This window comes from Falco punctatus (assembly GCF_963210335.1).
Source record: "Falco punctatus genome assembly, chromosome: 4".
In the NCBI taxonomy this organism is placed as follows: Eukaryota; Metazoa; Chordata; class Aves; order Falconiformes; family Falconidae; genus Falco; species Falco punctatus.
In genome coordinates, this window is record NC_137583.1 from 2,941,772 (window position 1) to 2,969,119 (window position 27,348).

Genomic DNA, 27,348 nt, shown 5'->3' on the forward strand with positions numbered 1-27,348 from the left:
AATAATTATCTATTTGACTGCTCATGTACAGGTACAGATCGCTAAAGTGTAAAATCTTTAACTTACAGAAACTTGGAATTATTAGCTGATGCCAGAATTGGTAGTTCAGGTAAAAAACTTTAAAACTCAACTTCATTCTCAGATGATGCTCAGTCAATAAGTTTTCCTTGACACTGGAAAACTAAAGTGCAAAGCTCCCCAGTAGTTAAATAAATAAAGATTTGGTTTGGTTTAGACACCGCAACTACTCAAAATGAGACTGATAGCACGTGATCTCCTTATTAGAAAGCCCATAATGCTGATATAATAAAGTTGTTTAACCCATGATGATTTAGCATCTAAGGGAAGCAAGGATTTTAGGGAGAGGTACTATATATACTTTTTTGTTTGATTTTAGACCAATAGAGTTGGGATAAAGAAAAAATGCTCATTCTGTACATCTAAAGCCTTCTTTAAGACTGGAATAGAAGTCGTCTTCAAAATCAAATACAAATTGAGAATGCTTGCTGAACAGCCAAAACAATTCACTCTTATAAAACACCCCCCTTATTTTCCTACTGAAAAGAAGGTAAGGTGCATGTGATGCAGCTGCTGAAGGAGGGTTGGGGTTATTCGTTGGTCTCTGCTAGATCTTCAAACAAATGATAATCAATTTTCCCAGGATCCACCAAAGAAAGTTTCTCCTCTACTGTTCTTCAGAAAGCTAGGAAGAAAACCAAATCTCATTTACGTGAATTCTTCTGGAACTACTGCACTTCTGGAAGCCTAAAGGGCTGAAGTCTGCACCATGTCACTCTGCTGCTCAGTCCTAGGTACACTGTACAAGTTCAATGAGTTTTTCTTCTCTTAGTGATATTTAATGGATAGATTATTTCAATCAACTACTTTTACATGCTCTTCCAACTTCCACATCATTCTAAACATGTCTCAGACTATTTTCATCTTTTTTTCTGGGTAGGTTTGGACTCTGACAAGTCCTAGTGTATATAATAAATTTATTTCCTGCAATATTGGAAGTTTTCCTGAAGCAATTACTTCCAAAGGCATTCAGATGTCTGCCTGCTCTTTGGTGAATTCTTAGCTTATTAAGGTAGAAATACATATGAGCTGCTGTCAGGGAACAATAAAGTTGAGCCTGCTCTTAACTTGCAGATTTTCAGTGACCAGATTCTATTTGGCTGCTGAATTGTTTTGGGAATTGCATACATTACTCCTGAGTTTCTGCTTCTGCCAAGCAGAACTCTGTTAATTGATTGTCCTCCCATGCTGTAAAGTACTTTGTAAAGTACTGCTACAGTTGAGGCTTTAGAGCTCTGAACAGATTTTTTTTCCCCCCACAAGTGATTATAATTTCTCAAATGTTAAATAATACTGCTGCTCACTGTATGTTGTTTAAGCTGCGACATTAAGAACTATCTCGTCCTAAAAATCTGTCTCCTAGCAAGCCTCATCTGAGTCGTGTGAAGTATAGACTGGATATACAAAATTAAGGCAATGTCGATGCCAAGAGAGGTGAGAGAATGTATCTGGTGTTTCACACCAATGTCTGTGCTAATATAAATACAGACTGAATATGTGTGTTAACTGTGAAATCTGCCCCTTTATATACAACCCTCATGAAAACCAATTTTGTTGTCATTCGCTATCAGAAGGTTCCAGAATTAATGGCAGGGGATATTGTCAAAACTCCTTGATGTCTACAAAGTTAATGAGAAGACTCCTTTTTTCATTCATAAAGGTTTGATTTTGCTTCTGAAAAGGGGGAAAAAAAAAAAAAAAAAAAAAGCTGTACAAACACTGTGGACTGAACCCCAGCCTGTTTCGTTCCCTTAGTTTCACCTGGCTGACTTTTTTTTCCCCTCCCCTCCCCACTGAAGGCTTCCCTATCATCTGCTACCAGCTACCACACTCTGCCAGTTTTCATGGTGTACACAATTCTTTTTTTGACAAATGACAAGACACTACAAAACATCACCTAGTCATAATTACCCAATTAAACAAAAAAGCAATACATTTGTTATATTACCTTCAATCACTCAAAGAAGTAAATACATAATAATTTGTAAGACTAAATGATTACCATACAATTAGTAGATCACAGTATATACTTTGCTGCATTAAATTTCCCCTCCCCAAACCATATTATTTATCACTTACCTTCACCTGGTATCATCTTACTTTCTCATACAGATACTTATTTGAGAGGCAGGTTTGCTTATAACACATTTTATATATACTATTCCCAAAGTGACATAAACTTAATCAAGAATAACTTTTATTTGCAGATAACAAGCAAACAAAAGATTTCCCTGCAGAGATTATGCAGGTGTTTGGTGTTCAGCATCTCCAACCAACAAATTCCTGAAACAAGACTAAGAACGTAGGTGAGACATATGATTTCTTGATAACGGTACAGAACCAGAGTTCAGGAAACCTGATGTCTATTTTTACTCCTGCCACAGATCTACATGATCCTTTTATGAGGATCTACAGCTCATAGTTCTCTCTGCTCCATAAACTTCTTCATACTTATGGCTGCACATGTAGTTATCAGAGTTAAAGCAGCAAATGTATACCTACACACTCCTACAGCAACCACAAATCCAATCCACTCTTACTATAAAACAAAAGCATAATATAATTTATGTAAAAAACAATCATTATTGAAACACTTCACTAAAACCAAAACCAAATTCTTCTCTGCAAGAGAAGAATTAATTTGACAACTATGCAAAGGATAAAATACATTCAGTTTCAAATGGGCAAAATACTCCCGACAAAGTTTGACTATTTTTTTCTAATTATACGCTTCTAATATTTGCTTGATTTGTAATTGCATTACAATGTAGCCAACAATCTCTCAGGTAATTACCAGTAACTACCTAGGAGGAGGATGTTTTAAGTGAAAAACTGAAAGTGCTTGTAAATTGAAACAGTATACGACAGCTTGTGATATGCGCTCTGACCTTCCCTTTTATTCTTTCTAAGGTACGAGAAACAAGAATGCTCTTTCTCTAGTTTCTTTGCCCACTGACTTTTGCATTATGTCTGCACTACATTCAGCTTTATTATTTTTCAATTCCCTATTTATAACAATGACTCTTAATTACACTCCTGCTGTGCCAGAGGAAATCTCTTCATCCTCAAAAGGTTCTAATGGAGAGAATCCCGGGAAACTCTGCCAAGCACATTCCATGACTAAAAGCAGAATATGTAGACAACCCTTCAGGTTCTTGCACACCAAGAAAATCTCAGGAGTGGGGACATACCTCCTCTGCTAAGACACAAGAGTCAGTTTGAGGTAAGGTCTTGAGGTAGATCTGCCCTGTTAGACTTTAAACAGAATGTTTCAAAGAGTAATAGATGAGATACCGTTAACTGACATTGCATAATTACATGTATATGTATTCTTCCCCCAGAAATCTCTGTGCACATTACAACAGTTTTCAGATCTCCAGTAAGAAGACATTCAGATATTTCGCATGGGCAAACCACCACCACACGCAATTTCAGGCTTCCAGAGCTACTGGGTTCCTCAAATTTTTCTCTTCTGTGGTCCTCAGCCCCACTGATGATCACAAGTTCAGCACTCCAGCATCTGAAGAAAAGAACTTTTTTTCTTTACTGTTTTATCTCTTTCTTGGAAGATGGAGGAGAAAAAGAAAACTCAGATTAAATCTTTGAAAACTGCCTTTTCTCTCAAGAAATCCAGCTCGATATGCCTTTCAGGACAAGCATTGTGAAGAACTGCCCAGTTAACAGCATGGAGGTAGCCTGTTCCTCATCTAGGGTTTCTGTAAATCATGCTTGAGCTCTGATCAACGTATTTTCTCTGGTAATCTCCTTTTAGTCCTGTATTATTTTCAGATTCTGTTTAGAGAACATTCCCTGTAGCCCAGCCCCAGTCTCTCTTCCAGCGAAAGGCAGACTCTGTTCTCCTTCGGTGTTCCCTCTTGACCTTGTTCCCTTCATGCAGCCCTTTAAGACATATGTAGCTTTTAAGATGCATCCAATCAAAACTGGTAGGTCTGTTCTCAGCATCCTATTTCAGCTCTTTTTTTCTGCTTTGGAGGCAGACTGAACTCTATGGCCCTCATTTTCAAAAAGCCCCCAAGCTCCTAATTAGGCATAGAATGTAAGCAGCCAGAATTTCAAAAAAGCCATGCATACTTGAGTCCTGAGCTTCTGAAAATCTAACCAATCAGCTTCACACTAGCAGCTACCAAGTCCTCAGGATTATTTTTTTTTTATCTAGCCCTTATTTTAGTAGGAAAAACTCAATACCATTGGACAACAGCTGTACTGCGATCTTTCAGGTCTTTGTGCAAATGCATGCATTAACTTTATGAAACCTAGGTAGTTTTGTTTTGCCTACATCCTCTTTTATATCATTAGCTGTAAAGACTGAACTTAACACTCTGTGAAGCAACAGAATTAAAGCTGTGTGCAAGTCACTCCTGGGATAAGAGGAATGTGTGCTTGTCAACAAAGGATGGAGGCATTTGGAGAGAGAGAATGCAATACTTAGACTTCAACTAAGAACGCAGAACATGTGAAAAGAGCAAGACATCTGCTTGAAGCAAAGATGGAACATAATAATAATGAGAAAACTTCTATGAGAAAGGGATAATCAGAAGGCTAAAAGAAAGATGATATTGCCCTCCTAGATTTTAACATCATCTCAGAACCATTCCATGTAACCCAAGAACCAAATACTATGTTCTAGCTGACTGATAAAACCTGATTCGCTTTGATAGGGAAAACTTGTCACTGCCACATCTGTTTCTTGGAATAAAATTGCTAAATTAATGAAGTTACCAAAGGACACAGTATTATTTTTCACTAACTAAAGGAGCTATGGAGTGATGCAGTAGTACTGATTCAGTGCCTACTTTTGGGTAACAGAGGAGGAAACCACTTTGAGTATACTTGTACTGCACTTAAATGCATACTTCTTGGCTCCAAATGGGAACAAAAAGCAAATTAGTATCTAAAAGGAATGTTTGTTGTGCACTGTATCAGTACAAAAATGCATGCAGAATGCTCCTTTGCAAAATAAAAAGGTTCACCTACCTTACTGGTGAACCAGCTACTGCACAGCAGGGCTACAGTGTAAGAAGAAAACCAAACCAGTAGTATTTCACGATGGGTAGTTCTCTCAAACAACAGTATTTTGCAGTATTTATACATGAAAAATTCAACTGATACTGCTCCTGTGGGGCATAACAAGAGGAGGCTTGAGGCTTGAATGGCTTAGCTGAAGAAGCTAGATGAGATCTGGTTAGTGATGACTTCATGCTGATCCTGAGGTATTGTGGAGACATAAAAAATACCCTGGCTGACATCTGACAACACTGATGCATCTTGTCGCAGCACACACTACAGAGCTAATAGCACGCTATTGCTTTCTTAGATTGGATATCTGTGGCGAAGAAATTGTTGCCTGACACGTTTATCAGTGATAGACAACCACCACTGTATGTGCTTGAAATTAGCTTATCAACGCCGGGCAGATTAATTAGTAATTTGGGGCTTCAGCTGGGAAAGGGAGGTTGCCCTGACTGGAGCTGTTCTGCAGGGTTAACGTGACGTGCCCCTGCTCAGGGAGCGCACGGGCGCTGTGGGAAGCAGATCTCCACTGCTCCTGGACTTGCCAGAGGTGATTCAAAACAAAATAAAAATCAGGACAACTGTATGCTGTTCACTGGTCTCTCATCTACACAGGTTTTACTGCTCCATTCCTACCTTCATGTTCCCTGCCTATCAAACAAGAGTAATCCCTACCCACTGGTGACTAGTAAAGTTTAATTAACATTTATAAACTACTGCCTAATATTCATGTAGAATTAAACAGCGGAAGAACTAATATTGAGAAGAACATACAATTTGAAACACAGCTGAATGTAAAATGTAGAGCATATAGACATGAATCTCATTTTCCGCTTATGTGTGGTACAATTTAAAGTACATTTTTAGCCTGCCATTTGTGTAGAAGAGGACAAATACCATGTAGCTTTAATTAAATAGGAGTTTTTAAAACAGGTATCTGTGAGACCAGCTGGCACGATATCCAAGAGAGAATACAGCCGCCCTCTCTACTCTTTCTTATAACTTTATTTCTCCATCTTCTCTTTCCATACCACTTCATTTTCTGTTTCTTTTCCCCACGGTCTGTCTTGGTGTATCTGCTTGACCCGCTCAGCAAGCTTTGCTCAAGTCCACCATGTTCCAGAGGGCTGGGCCTAACAGGTTCAACTATTTCTGGTGTCCACGTGTGAGAAACAGGCATGACTAACCAGCATCCCAGATTTTGAACATGAACACGTCAGGATAGATATGAAATACAAAATCAAAGGAACTAAATGTGGGATGTAAGTTGCTAACTGTTGCTTAGCAACACTACACTGATGTCACACAAATCGTGACCTTAGCATCAGAGTCAACACCATTCATGCAGAGATCTGCAAACAGATCATCTGGTATGGCAGAAAATTAAAAAAAAAAACAACAAACACCACCAAAACAAAACATCACCATTTTATGCCAGCTTGAATATGCACTGTAGATGCTCTAATGCCACTTATGGGCAAAGAGCACGTTTTCCTCCTGACAAGCTCTAAGAATGCATATGGTAATTAAAGGAATAATCTTCTTAAACTAATAAATTATGACCTCAAAGAAAGAAACAGCAGCTGGAGTGAAATAATTAGGCCATGACTCACTCAGATTTGCATGGCAGATATTAGAGTTCTATTGAGAAGGAAGCTTGGACAAGGTAGATAATAAACTGTTTACCTCCTTATGCATCAAGTCTACTTTTCTCTGTTTCTCATGCAACATTTATTTCTCATATGCTATAATTTTACCCTTCAATTATATTTATGAACACAGTAAGTTAGATGCAAACTTTTCCTCTTTTCTTTCAAGAGAATTTCATAGCCTGTCTCCTTCATGAAATGCAAGGTCCTCCAGCCAGACATGCAGAGAGGGGATCCATAGCGATGGTACACCCCACTCCTCGTCCTCCCTTACACATCAAAGGAGAGGAAAATTTTCATCCATTTCTCCAGGGTACATCTGCAAGATAAACTGGGGAAATGTTAATTTCTTGAATTCTAAAGGCTAACCAGCTCAAGTCCTGATGCACCAACAATGCTGAACACACTGGTGTACCGCAAGTGCTATGAACACGCCGAGATCAATGTGTTTAATTTATAACAACAAAACGTTTTGTAGAAGTTGTGTCCCTACAAAATACCAAAACAAATAATACAAAAAATAAAAAAAAAATAAACAGAGAATAATGGAATCATGAGCAACAAACATAATATAAGACTTGGAAAAAAGCACCCAAAACAAACCAAAGAAAACCGGTTGATGAACAGGACAATTTATACAGCTCAGTTGGTTTTTATACATATATAGAAGAACTTAATAATGAATCCTAAGTTTTTAGTTGAAAAGCTACTTCACGTTGGCTTGAATAAAAGGAAGTTCTGTGCACTGATTCACCATCTGCAGGAAGCACCATTCACCGCAGCCTGTCCCTTCACACCTTTGAGGGATCAAACTGGAATGCAAAGGTCTCTACAACAGGAATACTTGCTTGTTTTCTCTTTAACAGTGTGCTATTTCACCTTTAAAATAAGTTTATCAGATCAAAGTCACTCCCTGGAACTTTGCCACTCATGACAATGTTTTTAGAAGGTTATACTGCATGAAATAAGAAACACACAGCATAAGAAAACCAAACCTAGTAATTGTGAAATTATTTACAGTAAGCTGCAATGAATGCAAGCTTTGATTTGCAATAACATATCCACTCGGGACTAAAGAACCCTAAATGTCTCTCACTCTTCTGAAGAGCGAAGCAAGGACTACCAGAAAGCCCAATACTTTAACTTTGAACTCTTCGAAAAGTCAATGAAAGCCACTATTGTGTTCCAAAGAGAATCTGAGAAAATCGGGAGTTCCTAACAAAGACAAAGTTTTGGTGGCTGCACTCAGATGGCATTGTTTCAAGTGTTTCCTCTTCTCATGCTCATGGTGAGTTGAACCCAAGAGACTTATGACCAAGGTTCTTAACACCCATGGGCATAAAGCCTTTAGGATACCTTCAGGAAGAATTAGGACAGGGGTCCTCAAACTACGGCCCGCGGGCCAGGCACAGCCCCCCAGGGTCCTCAATACGGCCCCCAGTATTTACAGAATCCCCCCGCCACCCCCACCCCCCCGCCGGGGGTTGGGGGGGGAAACCAAGCAGCCGCAGATGACTGCCTGCCACTGCATCCGTGCGCCGGCCCCCTGGTTAAAAAGTTTGAGGACCCCTGAATTAGGATGTTAATGCAAATTCCAATCTCGTTCATCTCATTTAAAGGCTGCTTCTCGCATCTTTTTGGCTTCGCATCTGAAATAAATACCACGTTATTGCTGTGTTTCCTTCAGATGTGACTGAATGTCATTCTTGAATGATGTAATCGGAGTACAATGTGTTAGTTTAACTTGCAAAAGTGAAACCTCAAGTTTCTTATACCACTTTAAGTCATCATGATAACACATGACCATCTTCACCAACTTGTCTAACTTCTGTCAAAGAAGTGCCCTTAGTATGAAGTGCGATGCCAACAGAAGACATAAAACTATCATAATGTCATAATATCAAATATGCATCATTTGCATGTTTCACTTTAACCTATTGTAAAAGTACCTGTTTAACAATTTATTTTAAAGCTCAAAAAAAAAAAAATCTGATCTAATACAGGGGATTGCACACCAAAAAAAATGAAGTATGTTTTCAGAGAAAAAAACCCACAACAGGCAATTTGACCGTACATAGCCTATTCTCAAGGGGAACAGACAGTGTTGCCAATACCAACGGTTCTGTGGTGGCTAACGTGGTATCTGCTGGTTTTCAGAAAGTTCAGGCTTCTGAACTTAGGATTTTAATGAAGTCAAATCGAACTTGAAACAAGGTTTAGCTTCAAGCCAGCGATGTGGCACAGGCTTGAAAATTTAATCTGAGCATATCTTGATGGCTTAAACACTGGAATAAGTAAAACAATATTATCATTCTAATAAGAATCTCAGGGTTGATTCTCAGATCATGTTATTAAAACTTGGAGTTGGAAACTATGAAACTATTTTCTAGATACTATTCATATGAATATAAAGGAATAATTTATATATGTCCTGGTTTCAGCTGGGATAATTTTTTTCTTAGTAGTTAGTACAGTGCTGTGTTTTGGCTCTGGTGTGAGAACAATGTTGATAACTGAACTGATAGTTTTAGTTGTTGCTGGGTATGTTTATACCAAATCAGCGACTTTTCAGTTCCTTGGGCCTTGCCAGCAAGAGGGCTGGAGGGACATGGGGAACTGGGAGGGGACACAGCCAGGACAGGTGACCCAAACTAGCCAAAGGACTATTCCATTCCATATGACATCATGCCAAGTATATAAACTGGGGGAAGAAGGAGGGAGAGGGAGACATCTGGCATCACGGCATTTGTCCTCCCGAGTACCCATTCCGTGATGGAGCCCGGCTGCCCTGGGGATGGCCCAACACCCGCCTGCCCGTGGGAGTGGGGAATGTTCCCGGCTTTGCTTTGCTTGTGTGTGCGGCTTTTGCTTTACCTATTAAATTGTTCTTATCTCAACCCCTGAGTTTTACATTCCTTTCCGATCCTCCTGCCCATCCCTCTGGGTGAGGGGCAGCGAGCGAGCGGCTGCATGGGGCTGGGTTGCCGGCCGGGGTTAAACCACGACAATATATCATCGGTGTCTTGCTCAAAACATTACAGAAAGGAAACCTGAATGAGCCCTGAAAAGCACCTTTCAAAGACCTAATACTTTTATGGTTAAGTACTGTACCTTCGGGCAATTAGCTCATACTAACAGTTCTGGCTCTTCATAAATCTCAGGAAAACGAAGGCTGCTGACAGCGTAGATCTTGGGCTTGGCCTCCTGCTGATGGCATCTCCTCGTTCCCGACTCCACTGCCTACCTGAGCTGCCTGCTTAACTGCTGATTTACTGCTCTCTGTTCTGTGGCTCTCTCACCAATTCATCTCCATTACCTTCTACATCACTGTGCTTATTGCTACCGAGACCTGATCTCACCGCTGAAGGTCTGGCACACCTTCTCACAGCTTCATGAGTTCTCTGATGCTCCGATTGTTTTCCTCCCCTACCTTTTCCTATTCATTACATCTTGCAGCCTTAGATTTTGCATGTAGTCGAAGCAGCCTTACTGCTTTTCCTATCACATCACTGGAAGGTTTTCTGCTCTCACAAGTATCCATCGCATATTGAAACAGGTAGAAGCCAGTATCAGCGCGGAATTTATTCAAAAATACTACTGGCACCGCACACACACTGCTGCTGCAAGACTGAAAATATGGGCAGTCTCTTGCCTCGCCAGTCAACTCCTAAATAACATAAGAATAAGAACAAACTCTGGAGGATTCTACAGTCTCTGATCAAATTTAAAATAGATTGCTGTGATAAATACTGGAGGCAGTGATGGGACTTTAAATCATCAAACCATCAAAGCAATCTAAAAATAACCAACTGCAGCTTGCAGCCACTTGATTTCAATTTATAGTTTAAATAATTGTGTGTTCCAATTATTTCCAGGTTGCATGTTTGATTTCCTGCTTTTTACACTATTGTAGCTCTTGTGACATTTTATATGAGAAGAAAGGAACACTACCCATCCTCTTTTACCTAAAGAACCAGCAAAAGGAGCGCTTCAGATGTTTAAAACTACAAAAGGCATGGCTTGTTCTGTGGCAGTCAGAGATTTTGGAAAGGATGTAGGGAAGAAGGACTCTTAGATTCTCTGCTAGCTGCCTTTTTTTTTTTTCCTACAATAGTGCAATGTCTCAGCTTTGCACTGGGAAGTGCTGGGCTTTGAAAACATGACATTACAGATTTTTGAGCTGGGCTTAAACAGCTCCAGCTGTCTAAGGGGAAGATAAGCAGTGGTCAAAATGCTTGCCTATGACTCAGAACAGATAGGCTGCTGTCCTATACAGCTCTTCTGAGTCCTAAGACACATCTACTTTAACAAGCCACAGAAGCAACTAGGTTAGTAATGAATAATGCATAAATTATGCATGAATAAAATTAATATTATCAGTCCGTAGCCTGTGTCCCTAGTACACGAACCCACCATAAACTAATCCTATGAGAAAAAAAAAATATCTTACCTCATGTACAGAAGTTCCACAAGTCTAAGTCAGTTTGTCCACTACTGGCTTTTTAAGAGAGAAAGAAAATCTTAAAACAGCCTGTCTCTGCAGGTCCTTAGTAAGGTGCTCTATTAATTTTCCCCACAACTAAAGTATTTGTTATAAGAAAGGAGATGCCACACAGACATCGCAGGATGCCAGCAAAGAATTGGGATGCAACAGATGGAACATGATGCATTCCAAAGGCTTTGCACATTCTATATTGCAAATAACGCATCCTATAGGTATTACTTTTTATTCTTTTTAGCAATGGGGTCTAGTTTTCTGCATCATTTTGCTGATTACCAACAGTGATGTTTTCCATGCTGGCATGTCTCTCATCTGTCATAGTCAGAGAGTAGAACTTGCTCATCCTGGTTGCCTGCCCTTGAACAGGAATGGCAGCCACAACCTCATCAGGAATTCAACTGAAGAAATTAACATTTCTCTTATCAGTACTCCTGACAGCTACTGATAAGCTGTCTTGTTCCCCTTGTTGTCTACAGCCCAGCTCTTAATTTTGGATTATTTTTCCCCTGTACTATCAAGTACAAAAAATAATTCTTTCTTAGCTTTCAGTTGTGCCTTTTGGCATCATGCTGGCATGCTTATATTTTATCTCTCCAAATATTAGGTGAGTACAATAGAAATTAGAGTTAAAACTTCATACAAAGGAAAACATCTTCCTCCTTCCTTGCAACTGGCTTCTCATGCCAATATTTAGACCGTTAGGGACCTCATTTTGTCCTATTCAGGAATCACAAGGTAATTAAAAACTGCCCTAACTGGCAATAAAGGAATTACATGCAGTGGAATACACAGGTTGGAGAAATCCCCCTGAGATGGCCTCTCTCCCACAAAGGAAACCGGTTCAAGAGCACAGGACTATTTCACACGGTTCATATGGAGAGGTCCCACCTGACTGGAAGCCATGAAATGTCCCAGTTTTCAAGAAGGGTTAGAAGGGGAACTCTGGTAATGACAGACCTGTCAGTCTCACTTTGGTGCCTGGTAAAATTATGGAGCATATTATTCTGGGAGTTATTGAAAAACACTTGAGAGACATCGCAGTCGTTGGTCATAGCCAGCATGGGTCCAGAAGGAAAAAGTACCACTTAACCAGCTTCATCTCCTTGCATGCCAACGTCAGCCATCTAGTTGACTGAGGGAAGCCAGTAGATGTTTTGGGGTTTGTGGTGTTTTGGGTTTTTTTATTTTATTTTACCAAAGCTCCATCACAGTATCCTTCTGGACAAAACGTCCAGGAATGTCTAGAAAAGTTGATAACATACTGGGGGGAGCAACCGGCTGGCAGGTCAGGCTCAAAGGGTGGTAGTAAAGGAGGTTACATCAGGCTGGCAGCCAGTCACCAGTGGGGCTCCCCAGGGCTCAGTCTTAGGGCCAGTGGTCTTTAACGTTGTTATAAATGATCTGGCCACAGGAATCTAAAGCACATTAGTAAGAATGTACTTAAGTTTGTCAATGATACTAAAATAGAAGGAGCTGTGGGGTCTCGAAGAGGCCTTACAGAGAGATCTGGACAGACTGACGAGCTGGGCAATCACCAGCTGTATGAAATTGAACAAGAGCAAGTGCCAGATTCTCCCCCTGGGATGAGGTCACCCTGGTTACACAGACAAACTTGGCTGTATGCACAAGAGGCTGGAGAGCAGCCCTGCGGAAAGAGACCTGGGGGGCTGGGCTGATGGCAAGCTGGATACGAGTCACCAGCGTGCCCTTGCAGCCAAAAGGGCCAGCTGTGCCCTGGGGTTAATCCAGCACAGCCAGCCGGTCAAGGGAGGGGACTGACCCACTCCACACCATGCTGGTGTGGCCCTACCTTGGGTTCTGGGCGCCTCAGTACAAGAAGGACATCAGACTGTTAAGACCGTGTCCGGAAGAGGGTGACCAAGGTGGTGAAGGGTCTTGAGGACAAGGTGGATGAGGTCCCTTGGTTGTTCAGCTTGGGAAAGAGAGGGCTGAGGGGTGACCCCGTTGCAGCCAACACCTCCCTCAAGGGGGGCAGTGGACAGGGAGGTGCTGAGCTCTCTCTGGTGACCAGACACGAGGGAATGGAATGCCAGGGGAAGTGCAGACTGGACATTACGAAAAGATTCTTCTCTGGGAGGGCAGTCAGTCACTGGAACAGGCTCCCCAGGGAAGTGGCCATGGCACCAAGCCTGTCAGAGCTCAAGGAGCGTCTGGACAATGCTCTTAGTCATACGGTTTAGTGTTAGGTGTCCTGCAAGGATCCTTATGGCTCCCTTCTAACCTGAGGGATTCTATGATTCATTCCACGCAAAAACTCAAAGGCTTGGGTGTATCACCGTTAACTGCACTCGGCTGTGCACCTACCCAGGACGTTCTTGGTGTTGAGCTTTGCCATGATGGCTAAACAGACTACCAATGGATGTTGATGGTTGTCAAGCAAAGACGTCAGTTTTGTTTCCAGTATTTCTGAATTTCACATTTAATACAGACTATCCTATTTAATGCTTCTTGGTGGGATACGGAGCCTTCCTCTCACCCTAGGATTCACATACTCAGAAAAGAAAGAGCAAGTGGCTGAAGAGGTTACCTAGTACCTTAACAGCTTTAGACTGATCATTGTTGTGCTGGTGACTCTCCTCCTTGCTCCTGCACGTTTTCTAAGTAGCTAGATTGAGGCAATCACTTGCTCATCCTACATTTAAAGGAGCTGATTGAAGTCCCAACTAAAATGCTGCTACTCTTTTCTACAAACCATTAAGTCAATACTTTAGTATAGATGCTTTTCCACATTTCAGCAATTCTGCAACGACTTCCTCCTCTTCCAATTAAGGCAGTACCAAAGACATGAATTCTCTGGTGGTTTTTTTTCTGAAATACAGCACAGCATATCTGTTGCAACATTCAAGTCAGAACATTTCCCTAGAGTGGTATACCCATCATTGTCCTATACCTTCCCAATTTATTATCATCATTTCACCAGCTCTGCTCTTTCTTTTGCATGCATAACTCATACTAATGTAATATGTCACATTGCACAGCCATGGTTTTGTACGCTTAGTATCTGCACAAATAAGAAATGTACCAAAAAGGCACTGAATCAGGACACAGCTGCAGGGCCAACATAGATGTGTTTCAAATCCAACATTCTGTCAGAGACTGAAGGAACATCAAGGAGATGGCTCACATTAACAACAATGGACAAGCCATTTTCTAGTGGCTCCTTTAGCCATCCATCATGCGGCTGTTGTGTCATAACTAAATCAAAACTGATCCTATCAAGAGTTTGAGCCCTCTGAATTAGACTTATAATTTCTATCATGTGCAAATCGCACATAGGATAGCAAGTGCTGGGGCTGGGATTCTTCTGTTTTAAAGGTGGGGCTGAATGAACACAACCCTAGAGCATATTTGTAATATAGGAGACCTCTAAGCACAGGCAAATATGACTTTGCCTTCAGCTGCACCTGCCTTTATGTATTCCAAAAATACCTTGATTTGATGAGTCATTCCCAAAAGCTTTGCCCTAAGGAAAAACAGTCTTCCAAGAACTTCAAATTCTGACATGAACCCTTAGAAATTACATTTCAGGAACTCTCCTTCTGAGAGTACTGATGCAGGGATGACATTTGCATTAGCTCTGGTCCATAAGCAACAGCAAGACAGGAATAGTGAGGAACTTATTCCTTTCTCTCAATTAAGAAACATGTTGCTCCAGGAAGCAAAAAGACAGAAATATTTGTCATTTTCTTCTTGGTTTTCTGCCTGATTCCACTTTTTAGTCTTTAAAAATTCAAGTCATTATTTATGCAGTGCTTACATCTATGTAAATAACTTTGCTAATTACTTAAGTTATTAGTGTCTAAACAGAGCCCATTAGCTCCACAAAGGGTAGCAGACTGTCAGTGCTGTGTCAGACACTGAGATAAAGCACTTTGTAAGAGGCTGATTAACAGAGAAGGTATATTTGGGTTTGGCGACTGGTAAATCACAGACAGGTTGTTTAGTTTATGCCTCGTTCAAGACCCCACAGGACATCCAAACAACTACAATATATGACACAGATGCGCTGGATGATGTCTACATTTCTAGTGCCTGACAATTAGAGCACCCCACCAAAGAATGCCCCGTGATTTCTGCATGATGCCGTGGGCTTAGTGCAGAGTCTGCTGGAACAGAATCACTTCAGAATCAAATGTTCACTGCCCAGATGGATTGAAACAGGTACGTGTTATCCAAAGGAAATTGCAGACTCTGCAAACATAAAACATATAAACCGAGCATATAAAGTACAGCAAGATTCTTCAAAGCAACCGAATCATGGATCTCCATCAGAAAAAAAAAAAAAAAAGGGAAGCTAAAAATGTATTATCCAGATGAAGGTTTAAGTTAGTATGCAAGAATGAAAATTCTGTCTTTATTTGTAACTATTAATTGGAGATGAAAATTAAGAAAAATGTATCTGAAGGACAAAATTAGTTGCAAGAATAATCCTTTCTTTAAGTCTTTTTCCTGGTCGTTTTCTGGGTCACATTTCTCCCCTCCTCTGCAGCAACTCTTGCCCAACAGCACCAATTTTTGAGAGGATATGAGATTTTTAAAAGCTATACATGACTTGCAGAGCTCAAAAGTAGTTAGGCATCCTCAAAAGTGCGACGCTCATTCAGATATGGGGGTGGGGGGGGTGGGGTGGGGGTGTTTTCAGGTCTACATTCCCACCAGCAGTAAGTGCCCTGCAACCAAAACCTGTCTCTGTCTCAACCCTCAGGGGCTCAAGGGCTCACCTGAAAAAAAGCCAAGCAGGGATTGTTTTGCCATCCTTTGTGAACACAGATTGTGCTTTCAACCCATTTAAAAATACCCCCTGTTAAAAGTCTCCAGAAACAGTATGTACAGTTGCTCCCGGTGGAAAGCTAAACAGATACGTGCCAGAGAAAATTGCTCTGTGGGGGAAGCGTTTCCCACTCAGGGAAGTCCCCCTGGCAGGTCAGGACTCAGCCACACTGGCAGAGCTGCTTCACACTGTTTGTGCAGTTACCTGCAAAGAGCGATGTAACCCACCGTGGTGCAGTTAAAGAGAAATGAATAGGCTGGAGAAATATTACACTTGAAAAAAAACCCAGGTTTTATGGATGGAAGCTGTGCAGTCATTTACCATCAAGTCTTCACAAATGAAAAGAAAAGAGCAATGTGAAAACCACAGCAGAGTCCCCCCAGCACTTTCTTCAGTACAAATAACAGGGCATTGATTTTCAAAGGTGTTTGGCTGTTCTTTTGTTTTTGAGGGTCGCCCTAGCAAAGGCAGCGAAAGAAAGTGTAGGTGCATTAAGGAAGGTGCTCAAGCTCAGGTGCTGCTGCTGTTGCTTCTTACAAGGGATTTTAGCTCTGCAGCTGGAAGCAGCAGTGAATGATAACGAAGGCAGCGATGGGGGAGGCTGGAGGGAAGATCCCAGCAGGGACTCCAAGACAGGACTGCACCCTGGGTACCAAAACAAATTGGCAAGACACTATTAGGTACCAAGTGCTTTGGGAATCTCTGCCCCTTCAGCAGGTATCTTCTGATTGGGAGCCGAGGCCTCTGGAAAGTAAAGCCCTTTCTAACTTGGGGTCCAACTTCTAGGGAGCAGGGGCTTCTTGTTCTGCTGTTGTACACCAGCTAGTGGCTCCTTCAGAGCAAACACAAAATATCCATGAATTTCAGGTACTGTTGACAAATCAGTTCCCAAATACTTACGCACTGTCCTGCAGGGACTTGGAAAACACTTCAAAATTATTTTTGGACTAGCATTCGCTCTTTTGCCCATTTTTATGTTTGCATGCCCCAGTTATATTTGGATCCGTAGTCCCCAAAGGTTCACACCGTACACCGCGAATGTACCTACAGGAACCACGTTATTTTGGAAGCATGCCATGCAGACACCATCGAAAAAGGTAATGTTTCATAATTATTATTTAATTGCTACTTTCAGTCCTAGTCCCCTCCAGACCGTAAAAGCAATGCTTACCCAACCAAGCAGCAGGCAGCTCCTCCAGCCAATTACTGTTCACCACTAGACTTGATTCTCAAGTAGAGCCTATCAGCTGCTCCTTGCGAAGCATCCATCCCCACAGAAAAAAAGCAAACCCATCACAGCTAAAATTCAGGCAAAATTCAGTCAAGTTATGTGCGGCTGATGGGTTCTACAATTATCTGATCAAACCCAGTACCCACCTTTGCCTATGAAGTAAGGGCTTCAGTAGCACTTACTGAGACAGACTCAGGAAGTCAAGCACAAGGAAGGAAGAGGAAAATGAAATGCCAGCACCTTCCCCCCACACCTCTGCAAAGGCACTTTCCAACACCAAGATGATCAAAATCAAATCCCTGAAGCCACGCTCTGCCAAAGGAGTATCCTAGCCCCAAAGGTCTCTGATTAATGGTTATATAGTTTATACAAAGTGGAACAGTGTTAACAAAAGAACAGTCTGTCAGCTAAGGCATCTCCTTGGAAGGTTAAGAGATACTCATTGACATGTTGTGCTGGTTTGGGCTGGAGTGCAGTTAATATTCTTCATAGTATCTAGTATGGGGCTGTGTTTCGGATTTGTGCTGAAAACAGTGTTAATTCAGGGATGATTTAGTTACTGCTGAGCAGTGCTTACACACAGCCAAGGTCTTTGCTGCTCCTCACGCCACGCCACCAGTGAGCAGGCTGGGGGGCACATGAAGCTGGGGGGGGCGCGGCACAGGCAGGACAGCTGACCCCAACTGACCCAAGGGACATTCCATAGGACATCGTGCTCAGCATATAAAGCTGGGGGAGGAAGGGGGGATGCTTGGGGTGATGGCATTTGTCTTCCCAAGTCACCGTTACGTGTGGCGGAGCCCTGTTTTCCTGGAGGTGGCTGCACACCTGCCTGCCCGTGGGAGTGTTGAATGAATTTCTTGATTTGCTTTGCTTATGTGTGGCTTTTGCTTTACTGATTAGACTGCCTTGATCTCCACCCGTGAGTTTTCTCACTTTTAGCCTTCTGATCCTCTCCCCCATCCCACCGCAGGGCAGTGAGCGAGCGGCTGTGCGGGGCTGAGCTGCCAGCTGGGGTTACACCATGGCAGTCCTTTTTGGCACCCAACATGGGGCTTAAAGGGTTTGAGATAACAACAGATTTGATTGGAAAGTACCAGATCGAATTTATAGCAGTTATTGCTGTTTAGCTATTAATTGCCAGGCTGCTGTGCTTGCCATGGGGCTTGCTTGCCCTACTGTATATTGGAGTCTAGTGCTCGTTAGTGGCTGCTTTCTGCTTTCGCTGATGCTGTGCTGCTGATCATCTGACTCTGCTGTGCCTGGGAATATTCTAGTAACAGCAATGGCGATGTGCCAGGGCTGGCAGGTGGCCAGGGCATCGCTACTGTGTCTGTGCTGCTGCACTGGGCAGGCTGGGACTCCAGGGTGAGCTCGAGTTGAAGGGACTGTGACCCGTGGGTGAGTCCACGTGGAAGCAGGACACCCCAAAGCCCCTGGGGCTGTGGGCAAGCCACACCAGAGCAAGTACGTCTTGAAGCATCTGTGGCCATGGTTACTCTGTGCCACAGCAGGTACACCTCTGAAGGCATCATGGCCCAAGGATAAGTCCATGCTGGAGAAGGTACAGCTGGAAGCATCAGTGGCTGTGCATGAGGTCACACCAGAGCACCTCAAAGCGTGCGGCCTTGGATAAGCCTGTGTTTCCATGGATAAGCCTGTGTTTCCATGGATAAGCCCATGTTTCCGTGGATAAGCCCGTGTTTCCATGGATAAGCCTGTGTTTCCGTGGATAAGCCCATGTTTCCGTGGATAAGCCTGTGTTTCCATGGATAAGCCCATGTTTCCGTGGATAAGCCCATGTTTCTGTGGATAAGCCTGTGTTTCCGTGGATAAGCCCATGTTTCCGTGGATAAGCCCATGTTTCTGTGGATAAGCCCGTGTTTCCATGGATAAGCCCATGTTTCCGTGGATAAGCCCATGTTTCTGTGGATAAGCCCGTGTTTCCATGGATAAGCCTGTGTTTCCGTGGATAAGCCCATGTTTCCGTGGATAAGCCCATGTTTCCGTGGATAAGTCCATGTTTCCGTGGATAAGCCCATGTTTCCGTGGATAAGCCTGTGTTTCCATGGATAAGCCCATGTTTCTGTGGATAAGCCCATGTTTCCATGGATAAGCCTGTGTTTCCATGGATAAGCCCATGTTTCCGTGGATAAGTCCATGTTTCCATGGATAAGCCCATGTTTCCGTGGATAAGCCCATGTTTCCGTGGATAAGCCCGTGTTTCCATGGATAAGCCCATGTTTCCGTGGATAAGCCCATGTTTCCGTGGATAAGCCCATGTTTCCGTGGATAAGCCCGTGTTTCCATGGATAAGCCCATGTTTCCGTGGATAAGCCCATGTTTCCGTGGATAAGCCCATGTTTCCGTGGATAAGCCCGTGTTTCCATGGATAAGCCCATGTTTCCGTGGATAAGCCCATGTTTCCGTGGATAATCCTGTGTTTCCATGGATAAGCCCATGTTTCTGTGGATAAGCCCATTCTTGCCCCTATCCCGCCAGAGGAGGGTGAGTGGCTGCATAGGGCTTGGTTGCCTGCTGGGGTTAAACCACAACACATCCCTCCGACAGAAGTAAGAGCTGAACTGAGGTCTCCATATTACAGGAAAGAAGAGTCAAGAGCCAGATTAGTCCAAAAATAAGGAAAAAGAATCAGAGATGGAGAGCTGCTACTCAGTTCTGTAAATTATACTGAAATCTGCCTTGTCCATTTCCTTTCTGTATTCGTCCTCAGATTTAAACAGAAACATTCGAGTGTTTCATTTTTTAAGGAATCAACTTCCTCCCCCCCCCAGTATTTTCAGTTCAGCCCTGAACTGACAAATATATATATATATATATATATATATAAAAATCACCAACTATTCACACACTATGCTTATAGGTGACGGCCAACACTGCTGGCAAGTTGGAATTGCACTCAGCCCAGAGTATGCAACACCAAAGCATTCCCAGATGACATGTTAACTCATCAAAGCATTAATTTAAAGGCAGGAATCACCCCATGGGGATGGACTATACCAACAATAGGCCTACCTTTCTTTGGCCCTTAGATAGCTTTATAAAGTGACTTACATAAACAGAAGAAAGGGACTTCAAGCCGCCACCAGGCCCCCTGCTAACAGAGGGGCTGGCGGTGTGCTAGGGGTCGGGCTCTGCCCCATCTCCCCGCTGGTGGCTTTGTGGGGCAGGGCAGAGGCGGCGAGACACACAGTGCTGTCCCAGCACCCTGCCCCAGCCCCAGCTGCCAGCAGGCACGGCTATCGGGCAAGACTATAAGCTACAGGCAAGTCACAGCAGCAGCATTTGATATCACAGCAGCAGTATTTGATACTCCCTCTGCAGGAAATTTTGTATTTAAAAAAGCTAATGAAATATTTGCTCCATTTTGAAATGGGAGAGGCAATGGCGGAACAGAGGTTTCTGCAGGACAGCCCTGGGAGGAGAGCAGGCTTCCCTGTTTAGAACAGCATTAAGTGCATCACTCGGCACCTTCTGCAGTACTGCCTACAGGACACTTCATGCTGCTCCAAAGCAATCCAGGGAAGACAAGGTCTCTTCATCTTTCTCCCAGTGAACAAGAGAGAATTAAGTGATTTTTCAGAACATCAGAGATGTTTTACGGCAAGGTTGTGCAGCAGTTGTCAACCCTAAGGATAACACTCCTCTGTTGATAGGGGGGCTGGGGAGGGGAAAGGGACTAAAAGATTGGCGACCAAAATACACTTCACCCTCACATTGAGATGCATAAAACAGAGGCAAAGAAGAGTAACCTGCACACACATTAATGTCAGGTCTTCAAAAACACTCATTCATTTGAAAGGAACATAGATTAACTGAAACATCATAAGTTCTGGGGTGTGTGTATATGTGTATATATATAGTCAAGCAAGCTAACGATCACTTCTTTGCTAGATGCTAACATTGGGTTATCAGCTAGGACTCACATACACGTGTGGTGTAACAAATGATGACCTCACTGAGAATGCAATTAAGTAACAGCATTTACACCACTATTTGCACACGGGGCCATATGAAACAGCACAATCAGACCGTCAGGACTACATGCATATGTTAAGGTCATACTAAAATATTACTTGTATTGCTAACCTTTTGCTATCCAGCAAATAGAAAGTCTCAACATTAGACCTTATTTTCCAATCATTAATTTTCTTAAAACTTTTAAAAATAATTCTTATTTTTCAGTAAGAGTACGTTTCTTTAAACGTAGGCACTTACTTATCCTTAGACATCAGTATCATTCCCTAGCAATATCACCCACTAGACAGACTGCATGAAACTGATGTCTTTTTATTCCAGTTTATTAAACAAACCCAGTAATCTGGAAGATATATTTCATGTATCTTCATGTACGCTACCAATTTTTAGAGGTACTTCTGCACCTGCTAAGAGGTATCAGCTTGACTGATAATGGGGTAATTTTGTGAATAAATTAGTGGCAAGTTCCAGACACTCAGCTCAGACGATGCCACCACAGCCAAATTTAACTGCTGAAACTTTCCATTAAAAACACTTTTTCACAGTTCTTGGATACAAAAGGTCACATTTTGTTCTGAGTTACCACTATTAACTTGCAGAAGAGGCACGTGAGGTAATATAACTCAAGATCACACAATTTATAACAATGAGGTAGGTGTACAAAATCCCTGTTTCTTCCTCCTTCTCATACCGCTCCCCCCTCACATACTCTGCAGCCAAACAAAATTTCAGGAATCTGGAAGGAAAGATAAGAGACTTGCCTTTCCAAACTGCGACACCCAGATATGATTCAATTGCAGTTCAAATTCAGGTTTCCTTGGGGAAATTATTAACCAGGCAATTATTAACTGATCCTTAAAAACAAAAGAAACAAAAAACCCACCATACAAAACAAAACCCCAAACCCCAAAATAGCAAACCTGATCAGATAACTCAGTTATTTGCTCTTTAATGGCAATCATATCCCTCGTAAGCCAACCTTACGAACAGCTATGTCAACAGCACTGTGAGCAGCATAAGGGACAGCAATCAAAGTAACTGCCTCCTACCACCGGCTTGGCTGCCAAGCGCCACACTGCACGGAACAATAGCTTGGAACAGGCAGCCACAACACAATTAGTGAAGTAGCACTGACACCTCTCTCTTCGACCAAAATGGATACCCCAGAAGTTCATTCAACATGTGATTTATGTTGCACAGAACATGTATCATCATATCAAGGCACCCTTCATAAACCCCTTTGCAGCATCTCGTCATTCATCCCATCAGCCAGCCACCAGAGATTTTGACCCAGGGCTGCAGAATTCCCAAGATATTATCCCCTTCCCTTCCAAGTGGGCCTACAAATAGGACTATACTGCCAGCTGAAAGTTGGGAAAGTCTCCATTTAGCACGAGACAAAGGAAGGATATAAACTCACTGCGACTCTCAGCATCGGCGGGGTCACTGCTCCAAAGCCGCAGTCAGCCACACCGCTCTGCCCGCTCGTAACAGCCCAAGTTTTCCTCCCATGGGAGGTGGCACGTTACTGGTTTCACAGTAAGTGACAATAAAAGCAGAGTGAAGCAAACCTTCCTTAAGATAAGCAAAAGCCTTGCTGTTCAAACAGATTTAAACATCACTATCATATTTAAATATAAAAGTGCAGATTCTCAGGCCACATATTCTAACAGAGCTCCACTAAATCCATAAAGTTATGTCCCTTTCTCAACAATAATGACCTTCCCCAAATACTTTCAAGATCAAAGCCCCCTCGAAAAAAACAGGAGGAGGCAGGAACTGCTGGTGGAACTCAGTTTTGGTTCAACATTAGCCTCATCTGAAGCACACAGAGCAGGTTCAGAAAGAGGATCAGTTAATTAAGTTCTAATGCAAAACTGTTAGAGGCCAGTTACTGGAATAAAATTTCCTGCTGCTTTACTCATCCAGTAAAGTTCAATAATTGGAAATGTTGTAAATCTAATTGGTCTTAATAATATTGTTGTGATATTAGCATAATTTACTTTTTTTAAAGGAAGTAATCAACCAAGAAAAATTAAAATCCTTCCCCTAAAACAGGAAGATATGCCAGATATTTTAACATATTGGTTTGCAACACAGAGCATGATTGCCAAGAGAAACATTCCCAAACATCTTCTGTTAAATAGACATGATTTATTCATTTATTCTATGAAAGACACACACAGTTTAGGACCTTGCCTGACCTCCAGTGTAGCAAAGGCTATATACATTAACCAGTTATATCCACGTAGAACCCTGTAATTTGCATACCTGATAACTAATTATATTTATCTGGGTTCAGTTTCTAGCCACTGACTTACACATTTCTTCAGTAAAGAGTCCTAATATTGTCTCCTTGACACCATTGTAAATTCCTTGCTGTGCAGCGTTTGATGTCAGCGTAAATTACAGGATTAGCACTGAAATCCAGATGTTGGGGGTGGGGTGGGGTTATTCTACATGCATGCTTCAAGTTAAGGCACTCCAGGTGATCCTGGCTGCTTCAACAGGCAAAGCTGAGTTTGTAATACAAGGTACACAGATTTTGGCGGGGTCAGAGCCGTGGAATTCTTTAGTGATAGAAGCAGAACATACATTTTCCATGATCTTGCATGAAATGTAAAAATTTCTGGGTTTTGCATCTTGCTGAATAATTGCTCTATTTTATTTATTTTTTTTTTAAAGTGAGCAAAAAAGCATATGCATGAGGAAAGATGTGGACGTTTGGATATTACAATCAAGCTATCACAGGAAATAAAAAATAAAAATCTGAAGGAGCAGATCGCCTCCAGGCAATTTTGGAAGTTGAGAGATTATTTGTGATGTCAGTTCTTGCACAGCCAAAGCCCTTCAGTTCAGAATTAATCAGGATATATTTTAATCAAGAAGAATTAAGTGACCAAGAAATAGATCTGAAAATTAAGCAATAGCAGTGGATTTAGAAATAAATCTATTTCATGAAAGTAAATTAATCTAATTGTTGGGTGTCTTTCAGCATGAACTTGTGGGTTTTAGAGGTTTTTTGGTAAATAAAGGCTTTATTCTAGGTAAAGCAGTCTGGTAAATATAGACTGGATATTTTTATGATTCTACTTATGATAACTTAATTAAAAAGTACTAATGTTTATTACTTTAATGTGTATAATTAATGTGTATAATCTCTCTTACTCTCAAATTCAGGGTGAAATTATCTGAAAGGTAGGTGACAATCAGCTTGATTATACACCATTTCTAGACAACACTGTGGTTGCACCACAATAATGCACGGGGGTAGTTCAGACCTTTGGATCGGAACAGTTTCATCGAAAGAAAACGCACATTTGACATTGTGCTTTTGCCCACATAAAGACAGTTCTGTACTGCACACTCAAATTCAGCACAAGTCAAACCAGGAACGATGAAGCACAAGCCAATGTGAACATTTCATCTGTTCATAGACAACAGCTTCCTACAGTGGAGCCAAAGGATTACGTTGTCCTCGGCCATCCTCTTTTCAGGAAACTCACAAAAATTACTTAATTCCAGAGTCAGCGCTCTAGACAGCCTTTGAGATATGCCAGAAGGCCTTGGTCAAGAGCTGCAGTCAACACCCGTGGCCATCTACAGGGCGAGCCAACAAGCCCGCACGCAGCTCGGCGGTGCCGCAGAGCCAACTTCAGCTGCCCCGAGCAGCGGCTCTGGTGGCACGCTCAGCACCACAGCAGTGTGCTCAGCACCACGGCGTCACGCCAGCTGCAGCCCTAGGGACTGCAGAGCTGTTGCGATGGGTGAAAACAGAGCTTGCAACGGAGCATTGGGCCAGATCTGAACGGTGGCTCATAGGACGGAGCAGCAGAGGCGGTGGGGCGCAGGGGAAGGAAAGAGTGAGCCCGTGTAGGTGCCTCTCACAGTGCTCATTTTTAAAACATTGCATGTGGTGGAAAATAATTACAAAAAAAAACCCCAGTTAAATAGGAAAAGAAGAGCACCACTCTATACTGCTATATACTGCAGACCATTTGGACTTTGTTCAACACTTTCTGTCGTAAGAAAAAAAGGGGAAAAAAAAAAAAAAAGGAATGCAAGCTTTTAGGGATGAGGAAGAAGGGAGGTACAGAATGCCATGCAGCAGAAGGCATACATACGACTGAAAATAAGTGAGGGGGAAGTGTTTATCTTCTGTAATATTCTTCAGATGTCCATGTTCAAGCAGTCCACAAGACAGCCAAATGTCATTCTTTTTGTTTATAAATAAGAAAACTGAGACAAGCATTACAACAGAGATAAAAATAGAAACCAGCTCTCCTGCAGCCCAGCCATTTTCATTGTCACTTACGATATGAAAGTCATATAAGCATTACAGATATTGCTTCAGCAGCAGAATTACCCACACAGCCCGTGCCTATACACATTCTTATATATTCCCTCCCTCTCACAGGTGTCTGGTAACACTAACAGTTCCCTATTACTTAAGGCCTAACATGTCCAAACACTAAAATATATACACGTATGTTGGAATTAGGTCCTCTTTATGGTTTTATGAGTTCCTTCAAGAATTTGGAGATTTGCCAGGACTCTCAGATGACTTCACCTTAACTCTTCCAGTCCTGGAACACCTTTATAGCCTTTTATGTATTGCCTCATGAATTCTCTTCTCACAGTTTATAATAATTATGATAGATGGAAATACCTTACACAATAATCCACTTATACCCCTGTTCCACTACTATTCAATGATTGCAGTATATATGTCAACTACTCCATATGCCGTGCCTTAGAGGACTAACCATCCTCTGAAATACTAAACCCAACTGTAGCTACCCTCATGTCACCTTTAGGATTACCTTTGTCTAGACTAGTGCTCAGCTGGGCTGTATCATGTATATCCTATGTCTCTCTTACTAGATATACACATAAATTTATTTTCAGATGTTAGTAGATCTTTACTAGAGTTACTTGGTTGCTATCACGTGAAGTTGAATATCTTAGTTTTGAAAGCTAGCCTACTTAAAAATTCGTTTTCCTGCTCAAAATGAAATACTACATTTAGGAGACTAAGTAATAACCCGTAACTCTGAATCCTAGTTGTAATTATTTCATTTCATAGGCTAGAATCACTGTGGAAGACCAAAAATATTATGTTGCATTTTAATATCCATAGCATTAGAGGACACATGACAATTGTTGTTTTGATCTATCTATAAAATACAACTCAAACATTACACAACAGGAGTCTTGTAGTGAAATCATATAAATAACTTCATCACATAGGTGAGCTTACCTGAATATGACTGGCTTACTTGTGTCTTTCAGTAGATGCAAGCCCTAAATAACCATAATTTTCTCTTGATTTGATTATATAAATCAGTCAGATATGCCATTCATCTCTGCTCAGTTTACAGAAAGATTCTACCAAAGAAAATTATGCAGCAGGAGACAGCAAAGAGTTAATGACAGGAAATCCCAAGGCATCACTTAGTTTTTTTTCTTTACCTCAGTTACAACCAAACGGTATATTATTTTATAAGAAAGCATTTTGCATGTGTAAGAACTGTGTGGTGGAACAGATAAATGTAAAAGGAGCTACATGCTAGTAATGAACCTTTGATATTCGGCAGGTTCTCAAATCTTTCAGAGCCAGAAATCTTTAATTTTTTGGAAAAAAAAAAAAGGAAGGAGGAAATAGATTTACAAAAAGCAGTTAACTAATGCTCTCCACATTGTATAATTGTAATAATACATATATATAAAATAAAAAAGCAAATAATTCTGTCAATGCTTGAATTACAACACCAAACCTTGCATGCAATTACAGCAAGAGCTGGAGCAATCTTTGACCAGAGGAACCAGTAATGGAGTGCTCCATCGTATTTTTAAATACAGTTCTCCACCACAACTGTCACATATCTTTGGGGTTCAGTGGCATACATGAAACTAGTTAGAGGATTCCCTCCAGTTCCCTAGTAGAAATAGAAGCTGTGTTAGATTTTTTCATTATTTTTTTTAAATAGCACTACAAGTCTGTAGCTTGCCTCAGCTTTCAGCAGAGCTCCATATGGCTCAATATTCCTACAACTGACAAGCAAAA